The sequence below is a fragment of the Triticum aestivum genome, chromosome 6D, assembly GCF_018294505.1.
Source record: "Triticum aestivum cultivar Chinese Spring chromosome 6D, IWGSC CS RefSeq v2.1, whole genome shotgun sequence".
Classification (NCBI taxonomy): domain Eukaryota; kingdom Viridiplantae; phylum Streptophyta; class Magnoliopsida; order Poales; family Poaceae; genus Triticum; species Triticum aestivum.
The window spans coordinates 303,903,360-303,926,284 of NC_057811.1; the positions used below are offsets into that span (position 1 = coordinate 303,903,360).

At 51.4% G+C, this 22,925-nt stretch overlaps 1 protein-coding gene across 1 annotated transcript in view; it reads left to right on the top strand.

Moving 5' to 3' along the window:
* The window catches only part of LOC123142594 (uncharacterized), a 144,256-nt gene that overhangs the window by 120,251 nt on the left and 1,080 nt on the right, over positions 1-22,925 (top strand). The window lies entirely within an intron of this gene.

Consider the following 22,925-nt stretch of genomic DNA (forward strand, 5'->3'; position numbering starts at 1 on the left):
CATAGAAAATAAATGGATCTTTAAGAAGAAGACAGACGCGGATGGTAATGTGACCATCTATAAGGCTCGACTTGTCGCTAAGGGTTATCGACAAGTTCATGGGGTTGACTACGATGAGACTTTCTCACCCGTAGCGAAGTTGAAGTCCGTCCGAATCATGTTAGCAATTGCCGCATTCTATGATTATGAGATATGGCAAATGGACGTCAAAACGGCATTCCTTAATGGCTTTCTTAAGGAAGAATTGTATATGATGCAGCCGGAAGGTTTTGTCGATCCTAAGAATGCTAACAAGGTATGCAAGCTCCAGCGCTCAATGTATGGGCTGGTGCAAGCATCTCGGAGTTGGAACATTCGATTTGATGAGATGATCAAAGCGTTTGGGTTTACACAGACTTATGGAGAAGCCTGTGTTTACGAGAAAGTGAGTGGGAGCTCTGTAGCATTTCTCATATTATATGTGGATGACATATTGTTGATGGGAAATGATATAGAATTCTTGGAAAGTATAAAGGCCTACTTGAATAAGTGTTTTTCAATGAAGGACCTTGGAGAAGCTGCTTATATATTAGGCATCAAGATCTATAGAGATAGATCAAGACGCCTCATTGGTCTTTCACAAAGTACGTACCTTGACAAGATATTGAAGAAGTTCAATATGGATCAGTCCAAGAAGGGGTTCTTGCCTGTATTGCAAGGTGTGCAATTGAGCACGGCTCAATGCCCGACCACGGCAGAAGATAGAGAAAAGATGAGTGTCATCCCCTATGCCTCGGCCATAGGGTCTATTATGTATGCCATGCTGTGTACCAGACCTGATGTAAGCCTTGCCGTAAGTTTGGTAGGAAGGTACCAAAGTAATCCCGGCATGGAACACTGGACAGCGGTCAAGAACATCCTGAAGTACCTGAAAAGAACTAAGGATATGTTTCTCGTTTATGGAGGTGACGAAGAGCTCATCGTAAAGGGTTACGTCGATGCTAGCTTCGACACAGATCTGGATGACTCTAAGTCACAAACCGGATACGTGTATATTTTGAATGGTGGGGCAGTAAGCTGGTGCAGTTGCAAGCAAAGCGTCGTGGCGGGATCTACATGTGAAGCGGAATACATGGCAGCCTCGGAGGCAGCGCATGAAGCAATCTGGATGAAGGAGTTCATCACCGACCTAGGAGTCATACGCAATGCGCCGGGGCCAATCACCCTCTTCTGTGACAACACTGGAGCTATTTCCCTTGCCAAGGAGCCCAGGTTTCACAAGAAGACCAAGCATATCAAGCGTCGCTTCAACTCCATTCGTGAAAATGTTCAAAATGGAGACATAGATATTTGTAAAGTACATACGGACCTGAATGTAGCAGATCCGTTGACTAAACCTCTCCCTAGAGCAAAACATGATCAACACCAGAACTCTATGGGTGTTTGATTCATCACAATGTAACTAGATTATTGACTCTAGTGCAAGTGGGAGACTGTTGGAAATATGCCCTAGAGGCAATAATAAGATGGTTATTATTATATTTCCTTGTTCATGATAATTGTCTATTGTTCATGTTGTAATTGTGTTATCCGGAAATCGTAATACATGTGTGAATACATAGACCACAACATGTCCCTAGTGAGCCTCTAGTTGACTAGCTCGTTGATCAACAGATAGTCATGGTTTCCTGACTATGGACATTGGATGTCATTGATAACGGGATCACATCAGTAGGAGAATGATGTGATGGACAAGACCCAATCCTAAGCACAGCACAAAGATCGTGTAGTTCGTTTGCTAGAGATTTTCCAAATGTCAAGTATCATTTCCTTAGACCATGAGATTGTGCAACACCCGGATACCGTAGGAGTGCTTTGGGTGTGCCAAACGTCACAACGTAACTGGGTGGCTATAAAGGTGCACTACGGGTATCTCTGAAAGTGTCTGTTGGGTTGGCACGAATCGAAACTGGGATTTGTCACTCCGTATGACGGAGAGGTATCTCTGGGCCCACTCGGTAATGCATCATCATAATGAGCTCAATGTGACCAAGTGTTTGGTCACGGGATCATGCATTACGGTACGAGTAAAGTGACTTGCCGGTAACGAGATTGAACAAGGTATTGGGATACCGACGATCGAATCTCGGGCAAGTAACGTACCGATTGACAAAGGGAATTGTATATGGGATTGATTGAATCCTCGACATCGTGGTTCATCCGATGAGATCATCATGGAACATGTGGGAGCCAACATGGGTATCCAGATCCCGCTGTTGGTTATTGACCGGAGAGACGTCTCGGTCATGTCTGCATGTCTCCCGAACCCGTAGGGTCTACACACTTAAGGTTCGGTGACACTAGGGTTGTAGAGATATTAGTATGCGGAAAACCGAAAGTTGTTCGGAGTCCCGGATGAGATCCCGGACGTCACGAGGAGTTCCGGAATGGTCCGGAGGTCAAGAATTATATATAGGAAGTCCAGTTTCGGCCACCGGGAAAGTTTCGGTGGTCACCGGTATTGTACCGGGACCACCGGAAGGGTCCCGGGGGTCCACCGGGTGGCGCCACCTATCCCGGAGGGCCCCACGGGCTGAAGTGGGGAGGGAACCAGCCCCTGGTGGGCTGGTGCACCCCCCTTGGGCCTCCCCTGCGCCTAGGGTTGGAAACCCTGGGGGTGGGGGGCGCCCCACTTGGCTTGGGGGGCAAGCCACCCCCTTGGATGGCGCCCCCCTTGGAGATGGGATCTCCCAGGGCCGGCGCCCCCCCAGGGGCCCTATATAAAGAGCGGGGAGGGAGGTCAGCAATACCACAGCCCCTAGCGCCTCCCTCTCCCTCCCGTGACACCTCTCCCTCCCGTGACACCTCTCCCTCTCGCTGAGCTTGGCGAAGCCCTGCCGAGATCCCCGCTACTTCCACCACCACGCTTTCGTGCTGCTGGATCTCCATCAACCTCTCCTTCCCCCTTGCTGGATCAAGAAGGAGGAGACGTCTTCCCAACCGTACGTGTGTTGAACGCGGAGGTGCCGTCCGTTCGGCGCTCGGTCATCGGTGATTTGGATCACGACGAGTACGACTCCATCAACCCCGTTCACTTGAACGCTTCCGCTCGCGGTCTACAAGGGTATGTAGATGCACTCCTTCCCTCTCGTTGCTAGTAAACTCGATAGATTGATCTTGGTGATGCGTAGAAATTTTTTGATTTCTGCTACGATCCCCAACAATGCTTTTAATGAAACAGGGATGTTTGCCAGATTTTTCGTTCGTCGGTAGATCCCGCGACAAGGAGTGAATCCTTGTTACAATTTAAGATAAACGTTTCCACCCGGCAACAGGCCTTGCCGTCCCCCCACTTTGCTCGACCATTCTCACGCCCTTGGTGGAGGCAGGGATGAAGCGGGCTTAGGCTCCTCGTTCTACTTCCTTGCCACCACGACTACAACAAAATCCGGGCCCAGGAGATAATCCTTGGGTATTGAAAAGGGGAGCACGGTGGCCTAGAAACAAAACGAGGTTTCACATATCCCAGTTCCGTTCCGAAATGCAAGATAGAGGATGACAACTTATCTGGATCTGCAGCCCCTGGCAACCTTGTCTTGCCGCGGTTGGATCCTTGTGCTCGCAGCCCCCGGCAACTCTGGTTTGCTGGGGTCGGGACGCCGGTCCGTTTCCTTTCTTCCAAGTAGCTCAGCAGAAGTGCTCATGTGCCCTGCGAACCAAAGGGGGACAGAAAATAAACATATAGACGCGCACTCGACCTCTAGGCTAGGGATTAGAAGCCGCTAAGCACTATCAACCCTAACCAAGGAAGAGACTCGACCTAGCATGCATGCTATAACTTAGGGCGCCAGCGCTTCATTTATTTATGCTCAGGGTCTGCGCCTGGCTTTGTACGAAGGGTTACATGCCTTGTCGGCAAATCTTGTAAAAAAGGTGGCTTGCCGGGAGGCCAGGCAAGCCGCGCCTTATGGGTAAAACTTACGAAGATGCTCGATGTTCCAGGAGTTGCTCACTGGGACAACATCTTCGGTCTCCAGGCGGACTGCACCGGGCCTGGTGACTCGCATTACCCGATAAGGGACTTCCCACTTTGGCGTCAACTTGTTGGAATTCTTGGCCGACTGAACGCGCCGAAGAACAAGGTCGCCTTCCTTAAAGCTCCGGGCATGAACCTTGCGGCTATGGTAGTGGGCCAGGGCTTGCTGGCAGCGCGCTCCTCTCACAGCCGCTCGAAGACGATCTTCCTCAAGGAGCGTCGCATCATCTTGGCACAACTGCTCTTGCTCAAGCTCATGATAAGCGAGCACTCGAGGTGACCCGTATATGAGTTCCGTGGGGAGAACTGCTTCTGCCCCGTATACCAAGGCAAAAGGTGTCTGGCTGGTGGCTCGATTTAGCATCGTCCTGATCGACCAAAGAACCGCCGACAATTCATCAATCCAGCACCTTCCGCTCTTGCGCAGCTTGTTAAAAGTCTTTGTCCTTAGGCCTCGCAACACTTCAGCATTTGCCCTCTCCGCTTGGCCGTTGCTCCGTGGGTGTGCCACGGAAGCAAAACAGACCTTGCTGCCGAGGTCTTGAATGTATTGCATGAAGGTGTGGCTTGTGAACTGTGTGCCTTTGTCAGTGATGACTTTGTTTGGCACACCAAAACGACAGACCAGTCCGTTGAAAAACTTCACAGCTGACTAAGCAGTCACCATTCTCACCGCTTCCACCTCCGGCCACTTTGTGAACTTGTCGATTGCAACGTACAAGTACTCAAAGCCCCCGACAGCGCGGGGGAAAGGGCCCAGTATGTCGAGCCCCCAGATCAAGAATGGCTAGGAGAGAGGGATTTTTTGAAGGGCTTGAGCTGGTTGATGAAGCTTCTTTGAATGGAACTGACACGCTTCACACTTGGTTACTAGTGCCGTCGCATCCTGGAGGGCGGTGGGCCAGAAGAAACCTTGCCGCAATGCCTTTCCGGCAAGGGCCCTCGACCCTATGTGGGAGCGACATATGCCTCCGTGTATCTCTGCCAACAGCTCCAGTCCTTCCTCCCGGGGGATGCACTTTAATTTCACACTGTTCGGCCTGCTCCTGTACAGGACGTCGTCGACGAACTGGTACAGGGCGGACCGGCGGGCTACTTTTTCCGCTTCTTCCGGCTCCTCAGGAAGCTCCCCTGTTTGGAGGAATCGGACGGTATGTTGTGCCCATGCCGGAGCCTGGGGCTCAACGGCAAGGACCAAAGGCATTTCCTCACCCATGGGCGCGACTATCTCCATGGCCAGGGCTTGACGCCCTGCCGGAGCCAATTGCCCTTTGGCCGGCTCAGCGTCCGCAGCAGTACCCTTGCCGGCAGCCCTGGGGGCTCGGCAGGAAAGTACTTGCCGGGACCTAACTTCCTCCGCTTGTTCTGCCCCATTGATGGCTCGACGGATGGTTGAGTTAACCGGAGCAAAAAGGTACCTGGTTCCACAGGTAGCTTGAATGTAGCATGCTTTGACATGTAATCGGCAATGTCATTCTCCATTCGGGGGACGTGCTCCGCTTGGATACCGTCAAAGCGCTCCTCCAGCTTCCTCACCTCATCTACGTAAGCTTCCATCAATGGGCTCTGGTAATGCTTGTTGACCTGTCTGACAACGAGCTGCGAGTCACCCCTGACGATGAGCTTCTTAACTCCGAGGTCTTCCGTGATCCTGAGACCGGCAAGCAGCCCTTCGTACTCCATAGTGTTGTTGGTGGACATCTCCTTGGGAAAGTTCATCTGGACCACATACTTGAGGTGCTCTCCGGTGGGCGCGACGAGTAGCACACCGGCACCGGCGCCTTGCAGCGAGAAAACCCCATCAAAGTACATGATCCAGTCGCGGTCTGCTTCCTTGCCGGGGAGAATGTTCTCCTGGATATCTTCGTCAGGCGTTGAGGTCCATTCTGCAATGAACTCCACCAAGACTCTGCTCTGGATTGTCGAGGTACTTTCAAACTTCAAACCAAAGCTTGACAAATCCAGGGCCCATTCCACAATCCTTCCGGTTGCATCTGGGTTATGCAGTATCCGTTGCAACGGGAGGCCGGTGACGACAGTGATCTCGTGGGCTTGGAAGTAATGACGCAGCTTCCTCGAGGACATAAGGAGGCCGAAGAGCAATTTCTGCACACTGGAGTACCTCGACCTAGCTCCCTGCAAGAGGGAGATGACAAAGTAAACTGGGTGCTGCATCATCATCTTCTTCTACACCACCTCACTCGACTGCGCAGGCACTGCCTTGGTGGCATCAGACTCTGCCGGGGGCCTCGCCTTGCCGGCACCAGGCCCTTCCGGGGGAATCTTTGGCCTGCCATCCGCTGGCTCTGCCGCCGTCACTGCCTCTTCGTTGACCTCCCTCTGTGCAACCAGTGCGGCGCTGACCACTTGGTTCGTCGTTGCTAGATACAGCAGCAATGGCTCTTGTGGTTTAGGCGCAACTAGTATTGGCGTGGAGGAAAGGTACTTCTTCAGATCCTGAATGCTGCCTCGGCTTCTGGGGTCCACTCCATTGGGCCCGCCTTCTTCAAGATTTTGAAGAAAGGAAGGGCGCGCTCGGCAGACTTGGAGATGAATCGGCTCATGGCGGCGACGCAGCCGGTGAGCCGACGCACATCCTTGATCCGCTTGGGCGCCTCAATCTCCTCAATAGCCTTGATTTTGTCTGGGTTTGCCTCGATCCCATGCCGCGACACAAAGAATCCGAGAAGCTTGCCGGACGGAACGCCAAAGACACACTTCTCAGGGTTCAGCTTAAGGTTGATCTTGCGCGGGTTGGCAAATGTCTTTTCCAGATCTTGCACAAGAGTTGGCCCATCCTTGGTTTTGACCACTATGTCATCCATGTATGCCTCAATATTTCTATGGAGCTGAGGTTGAAAACCAATCTGGACCGCCCTTGCAAATGTCGAGCCAGCACTCTTCAACCCGAAAGGCATCCGTAAAAAGCAATACGTACCACATGGGGTGATGAATGTTGTCTTTTCTTCATCCACTCTTGTCATGAAGATTTGGTGATAGCCCGAGTAGGCGTCGAGGAATGATAACAGATCACACCCAACTGTGGTGTCAACAATCTGGTCGATGCGCGGCAGTGGGAAGGGGTCCTTAGGACAAGCCTTATTGATATCTGTGTAATCAATACACAGCCTCCACTTCCCATTCGCCTTGTGCACCACTACCGGATTGGCCAAGCATGTCGGGTGGAGCACTCCTCTCACCAAACCTGCCGCTTCCAACTTCCTGATCTCCTCTGTGATGAACTCCTGCCTCTCCAGAGCCTGCTTTCTGACCTTCTGCTTGACGAGTCGCGCATGAGGGCAGACAGGTAGGTGGTGCTCAATCACCTCCCTGGGAACACCGGGGATGTCGGATGCTTGCCATGCAAACACGTCGACATTCGCCCGCAGGAAGGTGACGATCGCGCCTTCCTATTTGCTGTCGAGGGTGGAGCCTATGGTGAAGGCCCCTCCCGTGCCATCCTCACTGATGGACACCTTCTTGGTCTGTGGCGGCTCAGCTATGGATTTCTTGCTCTTGCCAGTAGAGCTCTCTGGCACGTCCTCGATGGTAGCACAGCACCCCGAAGAGGTGTGCTTGCTGGAGTGGGTGCGAGAGGTCTTGTCGGGCTTCTTCTCCCCTCCCGGGCTTTCAGCGGCAGGAGCAGGTGCCTTGACGGCAGCCGCTGCAATTGCTTCCCGGTAGAGTTGATCGGCGCAGATCAGCGCGTCCTTCTTGTCGGAGGGGACGGAGATGATGGTCAACGGCCCAGGCATCTTTAGCATGTAGTAGGCGTAGTCTGATGCCGCCATGGACTTGGCTAGTGTCGGGCGGCCGAGGATCCCATTGTAGGGCAAGGGGATCTCGGCCACGTCGAAGGTGATCCTCTCCGTCCTGTAGTTCAACTCTCCTCCAAACGTCATGGGCAGTGTGACCTTCCCCTTCGGCTGGCTCCTCCCCGGATAGACCCCTTGGAACGTGCCCGTTGCCTCGAGGTCTCCATCAGGAATTTGCAGCCTTTTGATCACGACATGCGAGATCATGTTCAGGTCGGCCCCGCCGTCAACTAACATCTTCTTCACCTTGAGGTTGCGTACCATTGGTGAGACCAACAACGGCAAACACCCGACCGCGGTTGTGCGGTCAGGGTGGTCCTCGGCGTCAAAGATGAGGGGCGTGCTGGACCACTTTAGCAGCTTCTGAGCGCCGAACGACGGCTCTGCTGCCGTAATCTCACGCGCCCACTACTTGAGCTGGCGGTGAGAAGTATGCAGCGAGGCGCCACCATCGACGCACATGGCCTCCGTAGCCTTCTGGAACTCTTGCTCACTGGACTCGTCGTCCTCGTCGTGATCATCGTCTTCTTGTTTCTTGTCACGGCCCCGGGCAGGCCTCTCTTGCTAGTCGTCCTTGCCACAGCGGCCTCCTTGGCCGCCACGCTTCCTGCCGGACCCCTCGGCACCATCCTGGTCCTTCTCCTTGTCCCGCCTCTTGTAATCAGCTTTTTGCTTCTCAACAAGCAGCTCGACATGTCGGAAGTTCCGGTGGTCATGGCCCTTGGTGCGGTGGATCTTGCAGTATTGCTTGCCGGAGCTTCCTGGCTTGTCGGTAGCCGCCAAGGCCCGGCAAGCGGCGCACCCGGCAATCTCCTTGCCGGGGGCGTCTGCCTTGACCTTCTTGGCAGCGCCGGTGTCGTCAGATACTTCAACGGCAAGCACGGCCTTTGCTTTGTGTTTCCTATTGCGACGCCGGCCCTTCTTCGCCGGGGTGGCGGCGTCTTCGTCGGTAGAGTCGGTTTCCACACCGGCGTCTTCGCCGGGGTACTTCCTTCCCTCTTCAGCCCGGGCGCATCTATCGGCCAGAACGTAGAGCTCGGCCACATCCTTAACCTTGGTCATCGCCAGCTCTTCGCACATCTTGCGATTGCGCATGTTCTGATGGAACGCGCTGATCACAGCGGCGAGATGAACGTCGGGGATGTTGTATTGCACCCGGCTGAATCTCTGGATGTACTTGCGCAGGGTTACCCCTTCCTTCTGGGGAATGATATGCAGATCACTGGCCTGGCCATGAGCTTGGTGGCCTCCTGTGAAGGCGCCAACGGACTCATGGCACAGATCCGACCAAGAAGAAATGGAATCCGCCGGCAAGTGCATCAACCAAGACATAAGATTGGGCTGCAGTGCCAACGGGAAATAGTTGGCAAGCACCTTGTCGTCGCGAGCTCCAGCAGCCTGCATCACGATGGTGTAGATGCTGAGGAACTCGGACGGATGGGTCTTGCCAGTGTACTTCTCGCCGATGTCGGGCTTGAACGTGCAGTGGGACAGCCACTGGAACTGACGCAGCTCACGGGTGAAGGCCGGGCAGCCCACCTTGTAAGGTAGGCCGTCGGAGCCCCCCGGTGCTGGGTGGTCCATAGCGGGTCCCGCCCGCTTGTCCGACTGGTGGCGTGTATCACGTCGGCGTGCGATGGTGGTCCGAGCATCTTCGTGAGCTCGTTCTCGAAGAACCTGGCGCTGGTCGCGGTGGGTCCGCGGGTCAGACGACGCTATAGAGATGTTATCACAAGCGTCATCGCAACGGGCAGACGCCCGCGGCGGCTGGCGAGGAGGAGGAGAGTGCACCGTGGTCGCAGCTCCCCAGGTCCTCCCAGCGCCAGCTCGGGGTGGCTCGGTGGAGTGCCAACCTGAGGGCCCCACCAGTCACGGATCGTCTTTATTGGCGACGGCGATGAGGCTTCGGATGGTGGCCCTCCACTCGTCGAGCTTCTCCGCAGCAGGAGGGAAGTCGAGGAGCAGCAGCCCGCGCGCCAAAGCTTCTGCTGGCGTGGGCGGCGCCGACAGCTGCGTGGATCGCGGCGCGCTTCGACTTCTAACTACGTTAGAAGGAGCTCCGTTACGACCCTGCAGCTGCGTGCCATTTTCGCCCGCACTTCGGCGGGCATGCTGAACCCCTTCATCTTGCGGATGGCGCACAGGGCTCTTCCCACGGCGGTGCCCAGGGTCACCAGCGTGGTGACGCTGCTCGGTGCGCACACCATGGGAAGAGTGCGCAGTGGTCGCCGGTGTGGGCGTCTTGGAGGTCGCTGCGACGCCGGGCACAACGACACCCCTGGAGGGCCCCGCGCCGCCTGCGGGGGGCCCAGCTCTGTCTTTGGATCCGGCGATGTGCGGCCGGTCGTCCGGCATGCGAACGATGCCCCTTGCCAGGCTCTGACTGCCGGGGCGATGCTGGTGCTCGCGGACCGCGGCCCGGGTCCTGTCCGCGACCGGTCCACTGCTCGTCTGCACCGGCACGGGCCGTTCGGCTCCCAACGAGCCGATTGCCGTGGCCGTCTTCTTCTTAGGAGCCATGGCGGCTAAGAACTGCTAGGCCAACTACTAGACCAGATTCTCACAATCGCACCCCCTAACTGGCGCGCCAAAGATGTCGGTGTGGAACTACACCTATGGGATCACAAGAATCCCTACTACGGTTGCCGGGGCGCGGGGTTGCAAGAAGAGCAGGATCAGTAACCAGCACAAGGATCGTTTACCTAGGTTCGGGCCGCGAGGATGCGTAAAACCCTAGTCCTGCTTTGGTGGGTGTATTTCAGAGAGTTCGTGAGCTCTCCAACTAGCTGTGGCGAGTGCGTGGTGAAAAAGAGCCGAATCCTTCTCCAGTATGCCATGGGCCTCCTTTTATAGTTGAAAGGGGTTGCCACAGTGGCACACAAGAGGTGGAAAGGCGCACAGTGCCCTGAGCTTGGCGCTCATATTACAGGACAAGACACATTTAATGCGTAGCTTAGGTGTCCCCTTGCTTTATTGGGGACGGCGGCGAGGCCCGTCCCGTCCGTCGCCGCTCCTCCTTGCTTCGACACGCGCCCTGGCCAGCGACGCATGCGGCGCCACGAAGGCAGGCAGGCAGCTGAGGTGGCGTGGTGGTGGAGCCTCCACGAAGATCTGCATGCCGCCACGCAGGCGCTTGATGAGTTGGCCTGGGAGCTGCATGTTGCCACGCAGGTGCCCGCACAGCTGGTTGGGCTGGCAGCTGCATGTGATCTATGGTGGAAACTTGGTTGGTGCGGGCCTGGCGGTGGCCCTGCTGGCGTCCTTGGCGAGGGCCTTGCCGGGTGGCCCGGCAAGGGTCTTGCCGTGGCGCGCTGTCGTCCCCGACAAGGACCTTGCCGGGGGGTCTGGTGGCCTTCCTCAGCAAGGATCTTGCCGAGGATCGTCGTCTTCTAATCCTCATCTGATCTTGAGTGTTCCTTGTCTTCACAAAGATCTGCATGCCACCACGGTGGTGCCTCTCGAGCCCTGGCCTACCATGATGTAGGAGACCGTGGGCTCAAGGGTGGCTCGCTCTATTGATGTGGGGCGAGCTGCCCCGGCAAGGGTCTTGCCAGGGCTGCTGAGGCTGCCCCGGCAAGGGTCTTATCGGGGGAACCTGCTTCGTCCCTCTGCTCTTTGTGGTCTTGGCCTTGGCATTGCTCTAGTTGTCTTGGGCTTCGATCTTACCTTGGCTCACCTCCCCCGTTCTGCTTGGTGTGACCGTGGGCGTGGCTCCGACTGCCCGTGCATAGGTAAAGGGGTACAAGGGTGCGCCCCTCCTTAGCACCGACAAGTCCGAACACCTTCATGGTAGTTCGGCACCCCAAAATTATAGCATTATATGCATCAGCTCCGAATCATGTCTTGGGTCAAATGTTGGGTTTGCCTGGCTCCCATGTTTTGCTGCCTTACATTCCGCTATATCGGCTAAGGCGGCACAGGGAGAACTACTGCGATTGTGTCCCGGTTCATCCGGATGAGCACCTCAGTAGAGAAAGCCGAAAACTGACTGTCATGATACGGCGAGAGCTGGTCAGCTGTTCGAGAGGTTGTAAAATCTTTAAGGATTCCTCCCGCATAATGCCATAACCAATGCAGCCTGCGGTGGATCGGCTTTTCTTCCGATCTGGTTCTTATAGAGCCCCTCGTGCGGTGTTCCGAACACCAGGGGCTGCGCCTACCTTCCTTTTCTAAAGCTCCTATGGCTAAGTGAGAGTGATAAAGCCCTATAGTCCGATTGCCTGGTTCGTTGTGCTGAACACCTCCTTTGAAGGACCCAAAACTGGGATAAAGAGTGATCAGGTTTATCCCGAACACCCCCGTACTTCCTACGTGGGGGCAGAAGCCGACGACTGGCCAACTCTCAGGATTAATATATAAAACGGCCGCGCAGGAGGATAAACTTTCATACAACAGGCAATAAATAATTGAAATGACCTTGTTCAACATTACAAAGGACAACATGATTGTATTGATGGAAATACAATGTCCTTGGTTCATTGTTCCGCCGCAAGGCATGATCCTTTCAGGACACTTTCATAATATAACTCAGGCTTGCGGTGCTCCTTCCCTCCGGCCATCCCTCAGTCACCAGCTTTTCAGCATCCATCTTCCCCCAGTGCACCTTTGCGCGGGCGAAGGCCATTCGCACACCCTCTATACAGACCGACCGCTTGACGACGTCCAGTATAGGGCAGGCACTCACAAGCCGCTTCACAAGCCAGAAGTAGCTACTTGGAATCGGCTCGGTGGGCCATAGCCGGATAATCAAATCCTTCATGGCTAGCTCGACCGCCTTATGCAGTTCAATTAGCTGCTTTAGTTGATCGGCAAAAGGCACCAGATAATTTGGTGCCAGATACTGCGACCATAAGAGCTTATCCGCAGTGTTCCTTTCTTTGGCTCGGTAGAACTGTGCGGCATCAGATATGCTGCGTGGCAGCTCCGCAATACCCCAGGAGAAATCCGAACTCAAGATTAGAAACATGATTTTCTCCCCAAATACTTGCTTTACATGGAAAAAGCCTTACCCGCCGCGATCTTCCTCGCCTCTTCGATCTCCTGCAGGGCACCTTGGGTTTCCCCCTGGGCATCGCACGCAGCCTGATGAGCCTTGGTAAGTTCGGATTCTTTCTCCGATAGACTCTGCTCCAAGCCCTCGCATATTTTCACAACCTCTTGAAGCTCTTGCTTAGCTTCAATAACCATGGCCTCGTGCTTCTCACGAAGAGCCCGCTCTGCGGCTGCCTTTCTCTCGGCCTCGGCAATAGCCTTCATAAGAGCCTCGACTTCGGTCATCGCCCCGGGCGCAAATCATAAAACATATTTTAAATTCGTTCACACTGAACGTGAGCAAGGTTTGTGCACACCTTGTTTCTCCTCCAACTGCCTTTTCAACTGGCCCAATTCTTCTGTGGCCCGATCCAGACTTTGATTTAGTCCGGAGACCTCTGCAGTATGAGAGGCGGCAGTTGCTATAGACGCCTGTTTATAAAAGAAGAGAGGTAAATGTCATTAAGTGAGTCTCCTGCGAACATAGATTTGATCCTCTGTCCGGTTCTTTCTCTCACCGAACAGTGATTCAGGGGCTACTATCTTTACCGTGACACTCTTCGAAACCTCATAAAACATACCTCAAAGCCTCTTATAAGGCTAATACAGGCTTCATTCAGTCCACTCTCCGCAGACTGAATCTTCTCAATCACCGCACTCATAAGGGCCCGGTGTTCATCGATGATGGAGGCGCTTTTCAGCGCCGCCAATAAAGTATCCAGCACCTCTGGTTGGACAAAGGTTGCCGGTGGGACAGGTACACCCCCTCTAGCCGAGGGAGGCCGCCTGCCTGATTTTGGAACCATATTGGTCTCCGGAATTGCGTCCGGCTGGGGGGCGAATTCAAGATGGCTCCCGCCGACGACGCCCACGGGAGCCTTCTCTCCCATGTGTCCGGCCCCTGAAGTTTGACCTCCTGGTGCCAACTTTGTAATCTCCCCCCCCCTCCTTGGCCTGGGTCATCCTGGGATGAAGGCTCGGCATCATTCACATGTTTGGGGGAAGGGGCCTTCGGGGGTGTCCCGCTCTCCATAGCATCCGAGCCTAGCAAATCCTCCGACGAGGATTGCTCGATGCAGGGCCTCGCTGGACTACAAAAGTATGGCCCAGATTAAAATATTATGCCATGATGAGTCTAGACGCATAAACGTGTTCGGATTTTATATACTCACGAGTTCATCAGGGGCTGAGCCCTGGGATCCCACTCCGGGCTGCTATCAGCGGCTGTGGACTCCTCTGGAAGAGGAGTTTTTCCCTTGTTAGGCGACTCGGCCTCCAAGGATGTGGAGGCTGTCCTTTTCTTTCTTCCCCCCACTGGGGATTCGTCTTCCTCCTCCTCGTCCTCTTCGGAGGAAGAACGGGCATTGGAGTCTTCGGATATCGTGTCCGAGGCGCCACGATGACGGAGGCCGCCCTGGTCTTCTTGGCCTCTTTCTCAGCCTTCTTCTTCGGCGCCTTGTAGGGCGCCGGGACCAACATCTTTGTTAGAAGTGGGTTGGCCGGTTCTTCAGGTAGCGGGGCCAGACAGTAGATCCGCCCCGCCTTCTTCGTCCAGCCCTAGGAGAGTTGTGGAAAACAGATTAAGCGTTTCCCTTGGGTTATGCGAATAAAACTTATAATGGCTTACCGAACTTGCGGGGCGGAACAGGTGGTACCCGCGGTCCTCGGCTGAGTCCGGCCATGATTTGCCGGACTTAAAAAGCACCTTCCAGATGTCTTTGTGTGAGGAGCCAAAGAGCTCTCGCGGGGTCTGGTGCTTGGCCGGGTCGAATTCCCATAAATTGCAAGCCCGGTGTTGACAAGGAAGGATCCGGCAAACTAACATCACCTGGACTACATTGACAAGTTTGATATTCTTGTCTTCCATATCCTTGACGCGCGTCTGGAGCGCCGACAGCTCGTCGGACGAAGACCAACCCAGGCCCTTCTTGGGCCAGACCGTAAGCCGCAGGGGGGCTCCGGATAGGAATTCAGGAGCAGCGGCCCATTTCATGCCGCGTGGCTCAGTGATGTAAAACCACTACTGTTGCCACCCCTTGGCGGAATCATTGAAAGTACCTGTTGGCCATGTGACGTTGGGCATCTTGCTCACCATGGCGCCTCCGCACTCGGCGTGCTCACCGCCCACTACCTTGGGCTTCACATTAAAGATCTTCAGCCATAAGCCGAAGTGTGGCGAGATGCGGAGAAAGGCCTCGCACACGACGATGAACGTCGAGATGTTGAGGAAGGAATTGGGGGATAGATCATGAAGATCGATCCCATAGTAATACATGATGCCACGAACGAAACGGTGGAGGGGAAACCCTAGCCCGCGGACAAAATGAGGGAGGAAAACAACCCTCTCGTGGGGTTCCGGAGTAGGGACGATGTGTCCTGCCGTCGGGAGATGGTGGCTGATTTTCTGGGCCAGATACTCGGCCTCCCGAAGCTTTTTGATATCCTTCTCCCGGACGGTAGAGGCCATCCACTTGCCTCCTACTCCGGATCCAGACATTTTTGGAAGGCCTTTGTGGGCGGAGAAGACGAACGCTTGGGCGCTGGGGCTCGAGCGAAGGGAAATGGATAAGCAGAAGAAGAAGGCGTGGGTGAAAAAGGGGAGTCCTTATGTCCTTATAAAGGCGGCAGGGATCCAGCGCCTCCCCAATTGCCCGGTAAACTCGCTTACCCATACCCGTATTGATGAGAATCCCGAGATAGGGGGACACAATCTCTGCTTCGATAAGACATGCCCATAAAACCGCCTCGCAACATGCGCAGTAGCTGGTTAGGGAGAACGGTTCGAATAAAGACCAGGTCATGGCGCAATGTCACGTTAGGAAAAGTTGTCAGCGGATTAGATTTGTGGAATATTGTACTCTCTACGGTGGTATGTGGAATTTGTTTTGCAGAGCCGGACACGATCCTTGTGTTTAAAATCTTCTATGGAGTATTCAGAGAGGGAACCCGCCTTGCAATGCCGAATACAATCTGCGCGCCGGACTCATCGTCATTGAAGCCTGGTTCAGGGGCTACTGAGGGAGTCCTGGATTAAGGGGTCCTCGGACAGCCAGACTATATACTTTGGCCGGACTGCTGGACTATGAAGATACAAGATTAAAGACTTTGTCCCGTGTCCGAGTCGGACTCTCCTTTGCGTGGAAGGCAAGCTTGGCGATTCGGATATGTAGATCTCCTTCTCTGTAACCGACTCTGTGTAACCCTAGCCCCCAACAGTGTCTATATAAACCGGAGGGTTTAGTCCGTAGGACAAGAAGAACAATCATGATCATAGGCTAGCTTCTAGGGTTTAGCCTCTATGATCTCGTGGTAGATCAACTCTTGTAATACTCATATGATCAAGATCAATCAAGCAGGAAGTAGGGTATTACCTCCATTGAGAGGGCCTGAACCTGGGTAAACATTGTGTCCCCCGCCTCCTGTTACCATTAGCCTTAGACGCACAGTTCGGGACCCCCTACCCGAGATCCGCCGGTTTTGACACCGACAGTCGTCATGATTGTCTTCGAGGGATGCTTTTCCCTAGTCATCTTTCCAGCTTCGCAGGCACCACACAGATGATCCTTCTTGAACTTGACGCCCTCGATGCCTACGACGTGTTTATTCTTCGCGAGAGTGTACAGGTTCCTCGTGCCAGCTAGCCTCCGATGCCAGAGCCAGCACTCTGAAGCTTTTGCTAGAAGACATACGGCCAATTGTGGTCCTGCTGAGAAATCTACCATGTATAGATCATCTTTCCGGTACCCTTCAAAGACTAGAGGCTTGTCAGATTCCATTAGAACAAGGCAACAATATTTTCCAAATATCACAATCATCTTCAAGTCAGAAAGCATTGAGATAGACATTAAGTTGAAACCGAGGGATTCAACAAGCATCACTTTATCCATGTGCTGATCCTTTGAGATTGCAACTCTACCTAGACCCAATACTTTGCTTTTACCAGTGTCAGCAAATGTGATGTGACTCTTGTTAGAAAGACATAAGGTTGAGTCCATGAGAAGACTTTGATCACTAGTCATGTGATTAGTGCATCCACTGTCCATAATCCATTCTGAAGCATTTGGTGTCATACCCTACAGTACAGTTAGGGGGGTAGGCTTCACCAAGAGTATTGTGAAGCATAAACAGTTGACGGACAAGAGGATTATCAAAGCTCAGATCAAGGTTAGGACTGATAGGATGAATGGCAAGCGATTTAGGAACAAAATACATATTAAGACCATTTGGACATTTTATCTTGTGCCCCACAAGATGTTTTAGGTCCCCAGCATAAGCATCGGACGCCTTTGATTTCCGGCTGGAGACCTTTCCCTGTAAAAGAAAGTTAATTTTCCTTAACCATCCACATTTTCAGGGGTGGCTTAGAAGCAATGAGTCTAAGTGCAATATCTGAGAACTTCGGCTTTGGAGCCCTAGCAAATAGCCTTGCAGGAGGTGAGTAATACTCATATGAATAAGCAGAATAGTTCTTAGTCTTATGAACGTAACGGTTTGAAGAAACACGTTCATATTCATAAGTTTGAGTATGATTCCCTGCAAAACATTGGCGTTAGGGTGACTCTTGTGAGTCCTCTGTCTGTATGAAGCCTTTGGACCATACTAAGCCTTTGGTATGGGATTTGTCTTCTTCCCTTGTGGTGTCATGATGACATTCACAGGAAGATTCTCAAGACAATTTTGGGCACCCAGATCTTCTTCAAGGGTGGTCCATTCCTGCAGTTAGTACCAATATACTTGGCAAACACTTCACCATTCTGATTCTTAAACAATTTATAGTTCGCATCAAAGGATTCATCAATGATAATGGGGTTAGCATAGGTGAAGCTAGATAAGGTGGATGGGTCCACTGAAGGTCCCTTTGCAGCAACCCATGTGGTTTTGGGGTACTGCTTAGGCTTCTAGTAAGAACCATCCACATTCATTTTCCTCTCGAACCCAACACCCTCTTTCCTAGGGTTTCGATTCAGAATCTGCTTTTTGAGGACATCACATAATGTCTGATGCCCTTTGAGACTTTTGTACATCCCCGTCTCAAGCAATGTCATTAGCCATAGTAGTGGTATCCTCAGCAGAGGGGTTAGTTACCCCATCAACAGTTGAAGATATTGTAATAGTAGCAACAGTAGAACATTCAGCAAAAGAAGTAGCGTTATCACGCTCAAGGCATTTAAGACATGGTGGTTCAAATCCTTCCTGAGCGGGACTGATCTGTTGAGCCCGAAGTGACTCGTTCTCTTTTTGAAGATCTTCATGAGCCGCTCTTAATTTCTCAAGATCTTGCTTCCTTTGAAGATAATCGTAGGACATCTTTTCATGAGTCGTTGAGAGCGTTTCATGACGACATTCAAGTTCCTCGTACTTAACATGAAGATTTTTGATGTCTCCAATTAAGGACTAAGATCGGGTCATTTCTGCGTCCAATAGGTCATCGCTTTTGTCTAGCAATTTTTGAATATGTTCCATAGCTTTCTGTTGTTCAGTTGCAATTTTAGCAAGTGTTTTGTAGCTAGGTTTCGATTCACAATCAGAGTCATCTTCACTTGATGTTTGAAAGTAAGCATCGCATGAGTTTACCTTGGCACCGCGTGCCATGAAGTAGTAGGTGGGAGCAGAGTCGTCCTTGTCATTAGATCAGCGTTGGTGACGGAGCCATTGTCTTAAATGTTGAAGATGGACTTGGCAACGTAGGCTGTAGCTAGAGCCAGACTTGCAACGCCAGAGTCGGACTCCACCTCTGCTTCCTCAGAAGCAGACTCCTCCTCTAAATCCATCTCCTTGCCAACAAAAGCACGAGCCTTGCCAGATGAGCTCTTCTTGTGTGATGAAGACTTGGACGAAGACTTGGAAGAAGACTTTGAGGATTTCTTCTTCTTGTTGTCATCAGAATCATATTCTTTGCTCTTCTTCATCTTGTTGTTCTCATTGTCCCATTGTGGACACTCAGAGATGTAGTGACCAGGTTTCTTGCACTTGTGGCACGTTCTCTTCTTGTGGTCATGAGTAGAAGCTTCATCATTTCTTGAGCTGGATCGTGAAGACTTTCTGAAGCCTTCTTTCTTAGTGAATATCTGGAACTTCTTCACAAGCATAGCAAGCTCCTTTCCAATGTCTTCAGGATCACTGGAACTGCAGTCAGAATCTTCTTCAGATGAGGAAACAACATTTGCCTTCAAAGCGCGAGTTCGGCCATAGTTGGGACCATAGATGTCTCTTTTCTTAGATAGCTGAAACTCATGTGCGTTGAGCCTCTCAAGTATGTCAGATGGACCGAGTGTCTTGAAGTCAGGGCGTTCTTGAATCATCAGGGCTAGGGTGTCAAACGAGCTGTCAAGTGATCTCAGGAGTGTCTTGACGATTTCATGCTTGGTGATTTCAGTGGCGCCGAGAGCATGAAGCTCATTGGTGATGTCAGTGAGGCGATCAAACGTGAGCTGGACATTCTCATTGTCGTTTCTCTTGAAGCGGTTGAATAGGTTGCGAAGGACACCGATCCTTTGATCTCTCTGAGTTGAGATGCCTTTGTTGACCTTGGAGAGCCAGTCCCAGACTAGCTTCGACGCTTCTAGAGCACTCACATGGCCATACTGTCCTTTGGTCAGATGACCACAGATGATGTTCTTGGCAGCAGAATCCAGTTGAACGAACTTCTTGACATCAGCAGGGGTGACACCTTCACGAGTCTTGGGAACGCCATTCTTGATGACATGCCATAGATCGACATTAATGGCTTCAAGATGCATGCACAACTTATTCTTCCAGTAAGGGTAATCAGTGCCATCGAAGACAGGGCACGCAGCGGAGACTTTGATTATCCCTGGAGTTGACATAGCTAAAACTCCAGGTGGTTAAACCGAATCACACAGACAATGGAGTACCTTGCTCTGGTACCAATTGAAAGTGCTAGTTATCGACTAGAGGGGGGGTGAATAGACGATTTTTATGAAAGTCTTCAAAACATGAAAGTTTCAAAGACAAACAATAAAAATGAACCTATTGATATGCAGCGGAAGGTAGACTACACTAGACAAGCCATAGTCAAGCAAGTAATGAAGCTAAAGCACGAAGACTATTAGCAGCCAGGTAGTATGGATCAAGATGGAAGATAGTATGAAACCAAACAACAATAGTCGTCACACAGCGAAGTCAAACAGATTAGGCAAGCATGCAAACGACTTCACGAAGACAAACTGTAAATAACTTAAGGAAGGGATAGAAACAGTTGCTTGGAGAGGACAAGGATTTGTTGGACCAGTTCCAGTTGTTGTGACAACTATACGTCTGGTTAGGGAGGCTGAGATTCAACTCAGAAGACCGCGTCTTCACCTTATTCCCCTTGAGCTAAGGACACTTAGTCCTCGCCCAATCAGTCTGGTAAGTCTTCAAGGTAGACTTCCAATCCTTCACAGACTTCGTTCACCGGCAATCCACAATGACTCTTGGATGCTCAGAACACGACGCCTAACCCGCTGGAGGATTCACAGTCCTCAAGTGTAACAAGTCTTCAGGTCACGCGGACAGAAAGACTTGAGTGATGCCAAACACTCTTTGGGCTCTAGGTGTTATGGGCTTTGTCCTCGCAAGGATCTCTCTCTCAAATGCTTCGGAGGTGGGTTGCTCTAACTCTGAGCAGCCACAAATTTATGGTGTAGGGGGTGGGCTATTTATAGCCACTAGGCAACCCAACCTGATTTGTCCGAAATGACCTTGGGTCACTAAGGAACTGACATGTGTTCCAACGGTCAGATTTCAAACACACGCGGTAGCTTGACTTGGGCTACAAGTAAAGCTGACTCATCCAACTCTGGATAAGATATGCTCACATTGTCTTCGCTCGAAGACATAGGATATGGTTGAGCATCACTTCAGTCACTCTGACTTTGTTCACTTGGACCCCACATAACAGTACGGTGGTTCCTATGACTCAACAAAGAAGAAAAAGGAAACTACGAAACAACTATGTCTTCGCACTGCATAGTCTTCACGTGAATGTCTTCTCGAGTCATAATCTTCATTGTGAATATCTTCACATACCACCATTGTCTTCAATGTCTTCACACATTTGTAGGGTCATGTTCGGTAGGTAAACCGAATCAATGAGGGACTACTACCTGTGTTATCCTGCAATTCTCACAAACACATTAGTCCCTCAACCAGGTTTGTCGTCAATACTCCAAAACCAACTAGGGGTGGCACTAGATGCACTTACAGTTTTAGTTGTCAGATTATAAGTACTCACTTACCAGGTTTGAACTTAACTAGTTGCCAAAAATACAAAGTACCTATTTACTAAAAGGTTTACAATCGTTAGTTTCCAGATTAGTTATACTTAGTTGCCAAGTTGAATAATGCTTAGTTTGTCTCTTCCAAGTGCTTGTTGCCACATTAAGCAATCCAGAGATTATAGGTTGTTAATAGGAAGTGTGCCTGTTGAAAAAAGTACTCTACACAACACCTGTTGCAACAGAGCATGGTAGGACAACGGTGCACGTATTCACTGTAGCAGCATTGTAGAATACCCTTTGGGGTCAGCAACTAAGAAGTGTAGGTGCAGCAATGCAAACAATAAATTCATGTGCAGTTATGCTGCAGCGACAAGAAAACTATGTTTGGTTGTTCTCCTCTTCATGTGATGCAGCACGCGGGCCTGTGCGAGCCACTACATGGTAAAACATCGGTGCATGGTGCTTAGATTAGATTTTTTTCCATTTGTTTCTATGTCTTGTGGCAAAGCTGTCTCATAACCTCATAACCATGTTTGTTTGTTGCTTGCGTTGCTAGATTCAAATGGAAGAGAAGGTCTCTTTGAAGGAAATATGCCCTAGAGGCAATAATAAAGTTATTATTTATTTCCTCATATCATGATAAATGTTTATTATTCATGCTAGAATTGTATTAACCGGAAACATAATACATGTGTAAATACATAGACAAACAATGTGTCACTGGTATGCCTCTACTTGACTAGCTCGTTGATCAAAGATGGTTGAGTTTCCTAGCCATGGACATGAGTTGTCATTTGATTAACGGGATCACATCATTAGGAGAATGATGTGATTGACTTGACCCATCCCGTTAGCTTAGCACTTGATCGGTTAGTTTACTACTATTGCTTTCTTCATGACATATACATGTTCTTATGACTATGAGATTATGCAACTCCCGATTACCGAAGGAACACTCTGTGTGCTACCAAACTTCACAACGTAACTGGGTGATTATAAAGGTGCTCTACAGGTGTCTCCGATGGTACTTGTTGAGTTGGCATAGATTGAGATTAGCATTTGTCACTCCGATTGTCGGAGAGGTATCTCTGGGCCCTCTCGGTAATGCACATCACTATAAGCCTTGCAAGCAATGTGACTAATGAGTTAGTTGCGGGATGATGCATTCCATAATGAGTAAAGAGACTTGCCGGTTACGAGATTGAGCTAGGTATTGAGATACCGACGATCGAAACTCGGGCAAGTAACATACCGATGACAAAGGGAACAATGTATGTTGTTATGCGGTTTGACCGATAAAGATCTTCATAGAATATGTAGGAACCAATATGAGCATCCAGGTTCCTCTATTGGTTATTGACCGGAGACGTGTCTCGGTCATGTCTACATAGTTCTCGAACCCATAGGGTCCGCACGCTTAAAATTCTGTGACGATCGGTATTATGAGTTTATATGTTTTGATGTACCGAAGGTAGTTCGGAGTCCTAGATGGGATCATGGACATGACGAGGAGTCTCGAAATGGTCGAGACATAAAGATTGATATATTGGAAGCCTACATTTGGACATCGAAAGAGTTGCGGGAGAAATCGGGATTTTACCGGAGTGCCGGAGGGGTTACCGGAACCCCCCTGGGGTTAATGGGCCCTGTTGGGCCCTAGTGGAGAGAGAGAAGGGTCGGCCAGGGCAGGCCGCGTGCCCCCTCCCCCTCTGGTCCGAATTGGACTAGGAAGGGGGGGCTTTCCTTCTCTTTCTCCCCCTTCCTTTCCCCCTCCTAGTAGGAGTAGGAAAGAGGGGAGTCCTACTCCTACTAGGAGGAGGACACCTCCTCCTAGCGCGCCCT